Source organism: Pezoporus flaviventris, unplaced genomic scaffold (genome assembly GCF_033815535.1).
Source record: "Pezoporus flaviventris isolate CSIRO_AGI_PZ_B2104156 unplaced genomic scaffold, CSIRO_AGI_Pfla_v1 ptg000031l, whole genome shotgun sequence".
Classification (NCBI taxonomy): Eukaryota; Metazoa; Chordata; class Aves; order Psittaciformes; family Psittacidae; genus Pezoporus; species Pezoporus flaviventris.
In genome coordinates, this window is record NW_026892579.1 from 21,012,434 (window position 1) to 21,022,092 (window position 9,659).

Below are 9,659 nucleotides of genomic sequence, written 5' to 3' on the forward strand. Positions count from 1 at the left end.
GGAAGGGTTGTGGGGGTGTCACATACAGATGATTTAACTTTATCTTGCTTCTCAGCTAAGGTATTGTAATAGGAATTTCAGTCTTCAGTGCTCTTGCCAAAGACAGCCTCGAACTTTCTTAAGCATCCTCAGTCATACACATTCTTTATACCGGGAGCTAAAAATATTAAAGTCACTGGCACAGCAAACTGACATAACAGCTAAAATCTTTGGTCTGCTAAATGTATTAAAATGGAGAAAAGCAATCCTACAGACATTGTCAGTACATTTGAGCAGCTCTAGTGGAGTCTAGAGAAGGAAATATAACACAAGAAAGATGCAAAAACATTTTGAGTTCCTCAGGTATAAAAATTGCTTTACCTTCCAAAATAAGAGGCAGAAAGGAGGAGAAGAGTGGAGAAATTTGACAGGACTCATAAAAATCTCAAAAATTTAAATATTCATGTTGTAGGAGTCTTAAAGTTAGGAACTCACAGGAAATACCCATAGCCAGATTTCCAAGGGTACCGAGAAGTCTGTGAGCCAGGCTTGAGGCCCTTTGGAAAAAAATCAGCGCAGGACCAGAAGGATTTAAGGAGGAGACCTATGACCTGACTTAGCATGTTAGGTACTCATGCTAAAACCATCCACTTACAAAAGCATTGTGCAGCTTTTTGTGGTCCTGGTAGATAACTATTTTTCTATTTCTTTGATACCAGCATATATTGAGCATTTAGAGTCCTGCACTGGAGTGTCTCCAGAAGTGCCTCTGTCCTGGCAGTGCTGAGCATCTTTTCAGGACGAAGCAATGGAAGGCAGCATCACAAACCAGTACTCTTCCTGCTGAGCCAAGTCTGGCAGTGGCACCAACACAACAGGGGGAGAAGGAAGACTACATTTCTAATCTTTAATTAGAGCTGTGAGATATCTGTAACTAGGATCTAAACCCACATCTCAGTCCTTCATGAGCGCATTAATTACAGAGCCAGAGGGTATTCTACCCAGGTGGAGGGAGCAGGGAGCTGGGAAGAGATGTTACCATTCCTGTCAGTTGATGCTGTTTAACTTTTCATTAATTTGATTTACCACACCCTCCTGCTAATGCCACAGCTTGCCGGATAGGGACCTGCTCTGCCTCACGAACACTGGCCCAGTTCCATAAAGAGGGGGGAGGTGAGAGCATCCTCACAACTCCAGATGTTCCAGGGAGGGGTTGGGATCTGCCTTTGGGACCAGGGTACTCTCTTGAGTGCCACCACATCTTTGAATCCTCTCAGTCTCCTACCTGCCAAGGGAGTTCTTTGCCTGCTTAGCAAATGTACAATAGACAGCCTCTTCTGTCAGCCCCATCCTGGAAATGACTGCTCACTCATGAAGTACTCTGCATGTAGGATATCAATTTTCTGACATCTTGGATAAGATGCCAAACACAGGGGCAAAGTATAAACATCATTTCTTCTCTTGAGTGTTTTCCATTTTATTCCTACCCAGACAGAACTCCATGTTCTGCCTTATGTGGGCTCAGATCACAGCTGGGATGCCAAAATCCCCCTGAAGCACTTCAGACAGAACTGGCTTACCGAGCTTTCACTTCTGAACCCCTGCAGATGAATAGATACCTAAATACCCACCTTGCAAATCCAGCTGAAAGAGGGATTGGAACCCTAGAAAATTCATGTGTTATTTTCACATATTACAATAAAGAGAACTCTGAAAATAGAATTCTTTCTTGGTACTAAAGTCTTTAATGCCTCAAGAAAATATGTGGGTACAACCTACTTTTGCAACAAATAGGGACAAAATTCCAATCTTGGTATTATTCTAAAGAAGAAAGCCGAATTCGGTTACAGTGCAGGTCAGACAGATGTTCCACCCAAGGAGCCAAAGCATTACTAACTATTATATTTGTGTTTTATTACAGAGCCTCAGAACCATATCTGTGGGCCAGGGCCCCACTGTAATGGATGATATATAAAAACAGAACTAATATCCTTCCTGACATAAGCTTGAGAAACCCACTGGCTTTAGTGTGATTACTCACACTGCAGAGCAGCAGCTAATTTACCCTAACGAATAAACCATCTATACATTTTTACAATCAAAAAGACACCCCCCCAAAAAAAAAAACCAGGGAAGTATCCAACACCAGGCTGTAAAACTTAGGTTGACCATGAAAATGAGTACATGCATTTCTATCAAACAACAATGTGCTTTTCTTTCTTGGAAACAAAGAACATCAAAAGAACTCTCTTTTTCTTTGGCATTTTTTCTGTGCTGGTGATTTCCAAAGAGCCAGGCTGGCCCCATACCTAGAAAAGCAAATTTAGGTAATGTAAAAGTTGACTATAAAATTACTTGAATACAACACTGCACCACTTGTTTTCAAATACAACTAAATAGTACATAAAAACCTGCTAGTAAGTAACTCTTAAAATACGACTATGATTAGACCAAAGCGGTTTATTCTGCAGAGAAGTTCTATTAGCCACACACACTAACTTATTTTGCCGATGACCATGACTGGTCTTTACCTAGGGACTGCCCAAAACATGCCACAAAATTGAAGATGTCCTAGAAATTGCATGTGAAAACTGTTTTCCTGCCTTCTTCCAAACTTAAATAAATGGCAGGGTACTGTGTGTGCTGAAAGGGAATCGTTTACGTTGGACTAAAACAGAGAAGGAAAAAAAGATGCAAAAGCCAGAATAAAAGTAGGCTGGATGCCTGGAAATAAATATGAATATATTAGAAAAATATTTCAAACTAAGGATGTGAAAAATGGAAAGCCCAAACCAAAACTAGGGAAGGAACTTCATATAATTCGGTTTTACGACTAAGAAGTGGTATAATACCATTCCAAAGGAGGGCAAGATTGCTTTTGAGATCTGGAAAAATGGGAAGCTTCTATTCCTTACCTGCTCTGATGTGTATCTCAAACAACTTGTTTGGTTTCTGCAGATTTGTTCCAAGATTAGTCCCAAGTATTTTGAGCAAAACTCCTGCAAACACAGGGGGATCATAATGCAACCTCCTTGTGGAAGCACAGATTACCTGTCATTTGACTTTCAGGAACACAGGTTTTATCTGTCTGAAATGAGAGCAGAATGTAGGCTCACAAAAATATGCCTTCACCATCACCAAGGATTTTCATTGGCAACAGTAGACTTTTCATGCTTTAGCCAGAGGAATACTCTTATCTGTGTGGATATGCCATACAAACACCACTACTCTCTGTGGCAAAGGAACAGAGAGTGAGATGGCAAGCAAGCACCCAATGACAATTAATAAAAACTCTCTTTATTTACTTCCTACCACAGAATCTGGGAAGACTTTTTCTTTTAGCATTTTCTATGCCTTTACCATTGAGAGAACACAGAAATATCAGACTAAAGCTATTAGGTGGTACATGTCCTGATGGTGATAAGAGGCTAAACACTACTATGAAACCATGACTAAAATGAGGATCTTTTTGATATTCTGCTTCTGTTTTGTAATAAAATCTATAAGATTTCTTTTCTAGTTTTGCTATTGCATGATGAGCATATCTTTGGTGGCTGCAAAATAAACATGAACTAAGTCATTGTTATTATAATGCACCAGAAAAATAGTGATCTCTTAAATACAATGGAGTCTGAAGAGGTTAGTGACAGAACGACCAAGAGACTTTACTGAAAAATTATCTTTAAAGGCAAAAATAGAATGACTGATGAAAGAGATCAAAAAGCATGAGCACAGAGAAGGGGAATACAGGAAGCCCCAGGGAACAGAAAATGTACTGAGCTGTAAATACTGAATCAAGGGAAATAAATATCTACAAATGGAAAAGGTGAGAGTGTAGGAGAGCCAAAAAATAAGACATTACAAATAAAGTGTATTCAAAAGATGATATTTAAAAATATCACATAATAAAGAGGCTTTGAGAAAAGATGTATTAAAAAAAAAAAAAAGCACTGCATGAGCAACACTCATAAACCAGACAGAGGCAGAGAAATAGGCATGCATTCTGAAGCAATGAATGGTGAGAAAAAACAAAAGATAGATTAACAGAGAGAAGGAAAACAGGATTTTAGACAAATACTGAAGGACTTGTACTGTATATAAGGCAAATTACATGACAGGCAAAGGAGCAATTAGTAGAAAACAAGCCTGTCATTTAATCCTAGGAGCTGGTTAGAACCCAAGCGGATGAGAAATGTGGTTTAAGTGGTTTCTCTAAGATCAGCATCCCAGAAGTTCAGCTAAAGAATATAAACAGAAAGATGGTGTCAATCACACTAGTTGGAAGTGAAATGGCACAGAAATGGTTTGACTTAATCCCTGATGGTTAAATGTTGATTCCAACTTTGTTTTCAGGTTTCAGCCTGCATTTAAGAAAACCCCTCAGTTACATTTGCTGCCCAGAGCTTTTGACATTCCACTTCTTAACTTTCTTCCTTTTTTCATAATAAAAAGGATCACCAATCAAACCAAATCCAACAAATGTCAAAGGCATTCTTTCAAAGCCAGTGTGCGGTCTCAAAGCATCTCACTTCTTGGCAATGACTGAAAGCAAGAAGATTGTGCTTGAAACAGGATGATATTTATGATTATTATGGAAAGGTATTCATATTTAGTCATACGTTCCACCTAAGACGTTCTATTCAAAGGCTGTTTGTAATTCCAGTTGGCTGTGCATCACTAACTCCCATGGGAACCTCAGATTTTAAGTGTTGTGTTAAGTCACTGGAAAACTCTCTTCCACACAGGCTTCTGGTGGCCCATGAAACTAAATGCATTTTACTTTGGGGGGAAATATTGCCCCAGAACATCAGGCTATGGAGTGTGTCAGGATACTGTGAGCTTGTGTTAGTAAGGATCCACAGTTACAAGGTAGAAATGCCTGAATTCCAGCTACTGCTCTGTGAACTTTAACTGTGTTTCATAAAAGCAATTTAAAGTATTTAGTTACAAATTAAAAATAAGCAGGAAGACTTTATCTGAAAAGATAATCACAAGTAAGTGTGTGTGTACCTAAGTGCACATATATGCATATATACACACCCTCTATGAAGGTGGTGAGACATTGGAACAGTTTGCCCAGAGAAGTCATGGATGCTGCATCCCTGGCAGTGCTCAAGGCCAGATTGGACAGGGCTTTGAGCAATCTGGTCCAGTGGGAGGTGTCTCTGCCCATGGCAGGGGGAGTTGGAACTGGATGATCTTTAAGGTCCTTTCCACCTCTAAGCATTCTATGATTCTATGATTACATGATTCTAAATCTAGATGTCTTGGATAGAGATCCTATGGGATCAGTCAAAACAGCTGTGTCACCACATAGGATTAGCAATTTTATAGTGCTCGGAGCTGTTTATGTGGCAGTGGCAAACTTCATAAGAAAAGCAAGAGAAAAAAAAATCTCTTTGGTGGTACACCTTCTTAGTGATGGGTTTGGCTTAATGTAGCTGCATACTGCACTTCATGCTGATAGGGAAGCATGCAAGACTAGACCAAAAACAATTTTGATGGGACACAGGTATATGATCAACATCATCTTTCCCCTCAGCACTTAAGTGAAGAGTGGAGTGAGGAAGACAGAAAAACCCACCATTTAGGATCAGGTGTGTCGAAGAACCTTTTGCATGCCTATGTTACTGCAGCAGACGTGGGCCTTCTGGCCCTAACTGCTTCATTGCAGAGCTTTGACCAGCACTGTACCCTGTAGTGATTGCCTTCTTCATATCACTAAGGACTGCACAAAAATCATCTGTGCACACTCTATGCACATCAATCTTTCCACTACCACACAAGTTCCAAAAGCCTGACTGCCTGCTGAACCACAGTGCCACATGCTGTTTCCCACACATGCAACAGTGCAACAAGAATAGTTTGGACCCCTGTAGCCACCCAAGGTTTTACCACAGTGAGCATCCTAGTTCCTGGGCCTCCACACACCCACAAACGCAAGTTGGCTGAAGTCTGCTCCCAAAACAAAAAGGAGGAGGAGGCCTAGTCCTCCAGACTCCTGTCTAAATGTCAGCTAATACAAAGGAGTGATTTGATATCTTGGTGTCTTGTAAAAAAGTCAGTGCAATTAAAACTGAGCCACATTTTTTTTGCCTTTTCTTATTTCTAGATTTCTAACTCCCATTACTAGTCTTGCAGTTGTGTGACTGCTTTCCTGTACATGGATAGTACAACAAAATCCCTCTGTCTGTACATTTGTTTCTATAGGCTCACAGAGTTGTTTGGGTTTTTTTTTTACAGATCAGTGACAAATGCAATTTACAAAATGTTTTCCTATTTTTTTTTTCACTATTTTATAAGTTTTTAGTGAACTTTATTTACCTCCACCACCTTAGTAACATGACTGAAGCTGACATAGGAAGAGACAGGCTCTTACCCCACAACCTTATTGATGTTTCTGAACCAAATGTGATTCTTGGCAATCCAGTCCAACCTTTCCCAGCCTTGGTCAATGAAGTCATACCCATGACATCCACAAAGACAGATTGAACTTCTCCTCACTCACACTAGGTGGGCTGTCTTAGAGAAGATGCTGCATCCAGATACCCTGTGAGAAAAAGCTCAAGTTTATTTCCCCTGTCATTTCTAACATCTGTGTGTCACATACTCCCTGAAAAGAAGGCAAAGCAGTGCTTGGGAGCTTGGGATCCCAAGGGTAGATGTGGTTTTTCTTTCTCTAGTTCACTGAATGCTGCATGACTACTGGCGATGGTTAAGTTTCCTGTGTAAGTATGGGAAGCGGGGCTTAGTGCCTTCATCACCTCCATCTGCTTTCCCAGAAAAGCTAGGGGAAAATGGCTGGGATTTCCATGTTGCAAGTTTATGTCTTAAGACTTTTAACACCTCATTAAGTTTACAATGTCAGTTGACAGTCACTGCAACACATAGCAAAGAAAAAAAGTGATCACAAACTGTTCTCTATATTTATTTTACATTCAACTTACATTTACTGTGTGCATGTATGTCCCTGTTCAGAGACCCACAAGCCCATTCTCTCCCAGTCCAGTAATTTGAAGCTGTTGGATGAGCTCAGTTAAATTGGACAGAAGACTGGGGCTCCCAGCTCTCTCAAGTGTTTCCACAACACATAGGCTAAATCCTTATCCCTGGACCAAGTGGTATGGGTTAACTCACATCTGTTGTTATTATAGGGCATGACCCTCAAGGCCGCCACTTCCTCCCTTCTCCCTCCCAATTTCTCCTACCTTTTTTGTCCTGGATAGGAGTCTGGTGGTGGATAGAGCACTTTAAAATACAGGTGAGTGCCCAGTTACTCAGTTCCCATCATCTTCTGAGGATGTGTGTGGAGAGGTGCAGTTGGTGACCCCAGGAAGATTAAGGCTGCAGGAAATCACGCTTCTTCCTGTAATAGGGCACTCAAATCTCCCAGCCCCAGGCCATCTGCTTCAGAGTATATTCCCATTGCCAGCTTCCATTTAATTTCACCAATGTTTTTTGCCACTGTAAAATATTCATATGTATTCATTTCCCCTTCCCTTCTAAGGTGCACAGAAAAAAACTGAATCCCACTTCAATATTTTTTTAATACAGCTGGGATTGTCACAGATCACAGCAGGTCAATATTATGCTATTGTAATTATAAGCTTCCAGTAGTATTAAAAAAAAATGCTTCATCTTACAGCAAAAACTGTGGTTTTATCAAGTATGAAACTTGGGAGTTGTGTTAACTTTGACAGTATATAATTGGAGGCAATAAAAATTAATAGTTCCAACTTTTCAAGTGTCAATGAAATTTATTTTATTATGGCAAAATTTTGCTTTTCAACAGTTTTTCCATTATTTTATTTTAACCCCTAGACTGTAATTTTAGCATTATATTCCTATGCATGTTTCATTTTTTTATGTTGCAGTTTTGACATTATCCAAGTGAAATATTGCAATGGCTGTAAACATATTTTTTTCTGGACCAACAGGCCTATAACTCACTTAGTTTCCCTTTATAAACTACATTCTGTTGAGCTCAGCAAATAATAGAGTTTATAATCTGGGGCTGAATCAAGAAAGTTAAAAAAAAATTGTTCAAACCAAATCAAAACAGAAACCAACATTACAAAAATAAATGAAAAATTATTAGCAGAAATGAAGTTCTTTTCTTTTAAGGATATTAATGTTTCTGCCCTTAGATATCTTATTAGTCATTGATTTGTCGCATTCAGCCCACCATCATATATGGTTTCTGTCCATGTGAAACCTCATTTTTGGTGGACATAATGGGAAAAGACCTTCTTGCCTCAGACTGTCTTTTCCAGGAGAGTATTCATCCTGTGCCTCCCTTGCCAAGCAAGACCTCTGGTCTTTGGAGGCACCAGAAGATGGGTAGGATAGGATGCCCCTGCTTCCTTTTATTCTTTCTTTTTTTCCTCATGTTTAAAATTACCTGGGAGCACTAAGCAGCACTGGTTTCATGTAGAACTTCTGGCCTGCCATCACCTTCATTGCTGTCACCATCATTGGCCAGGAAAAGCACATCTGCTTAACTTGAAATGACAGGTTTTGTGAGTGGGGACACAACAGGTGGTTATCAACCACCAAATCCTGTGAAAAAGGAGTTTAGGAGCTCTCCAGGTCCTAAAGTGTCTTGGCCATCACCAGAAATCCTTTTGGTCTCTGTAGAGATTAACATGGCAGCTTGCTTTGACCAGCTGAAGAGTGGGACTCACCTGAAAGTGAAGCTCTCAAGGCAGAGGCAAAAATTAAAATGTAAAAGATTTGCCCTCACAAGGCAATGTTACCAACACAACAAAAACAAGTAATTCTCTGGGCACTGGCGCTAACAAACACATTTCCTGTGTTCACTTTTCTCAGGACTGAATTTTCTGGTGCCCCCCAATTCTAAATACTCCATTAAAATATTTCCAGTTTCAGAGAGCTCTAATGCTGCTTTCTTGTGTGAGTTGCTGATGTGTAATAAACACAGGTTGACAGGAACGTCTTGTTCTCTACTCTACCTGGCCGCTTAGCTTTTGGGAGACAACAGGAATCTTTTGGAATTTCTATTCTTTTTTGTGCAACTGGTGAGGGAGCTTGGCTAAAAACAGTAGCAGACACCAGAATCCCTAATTCTGTCCTTTCCTCTATTTCTGTTGCTGCTTAGGCTGCAACATAATACTAAGCAGAAAGAAAGAGCTTGAATGACATCTGTCTGATTCAGGCAGTTCTTCTCTTGGTGGATATGAAGTCTAATCCTCTTTAATTTTGTTTTCACCATTTCAGGCTTTTCTGGTTCAGATTCTCTCTTATACAACATAGATCACCTTTCTTCCACTCACCTGCTAGCTGAGTAACTTGCAATCAAAAAGGCAGGCTTTCACGTTATCTTACAGGAGACTTTTACTAAATTTAGGCATAATTTGGTCTTTCTGGGGATGCTGAAATCTAGGGTTAGAGACTACCTTCTACAAGATATTCAGATTGAATTAAAATCTTCTTAAATGCTTTCCTTTGTCTCGAGGTCCATCTGAACATTGCTCTTAAAAAATACCTGCTCTGAATGGTCCTTAAAGTGAAGAAACAAGTTCACCATTGTGTTCCTTTAGCAACAAGGTTCTGTTCCCACGGAAATTATTGTAACTTGTTATTGCTTATTTGACAATGCCCAGGAAGGAGCAAGGTGCTTTAAAACAGAGATATGAAAAAACAGATTACCACCTGCAGCA

The 9,659-nt window shown here is 39.9% G+C and overlaps 1 long non-coding RNA gene across 1 annotated transcript; it reads right to left on the reverse strand.

Annotated features, from left to right (window-relative positions):
• Nucleotides 1–369: 369 nt before the first annotated feature.
• LOC133273430 (uncharacterized) lies at nucleotides 370–7,802 on the reverse strand. The gene is made up of 3 exons (XR_009744791.1): nucleotides 6,359–7,802; nucleotides 2,895–3,067; nucleotides 370–536 (listed from the first exon to the last, which is right to left on the reverse strand). It is a non-coding gene; the product is annotated as an uncharacterized LOC133273430 (long non-coding RNA).
• Nucleotides 7,803–9,659: the final 1,857 nt, after the last annotated feature.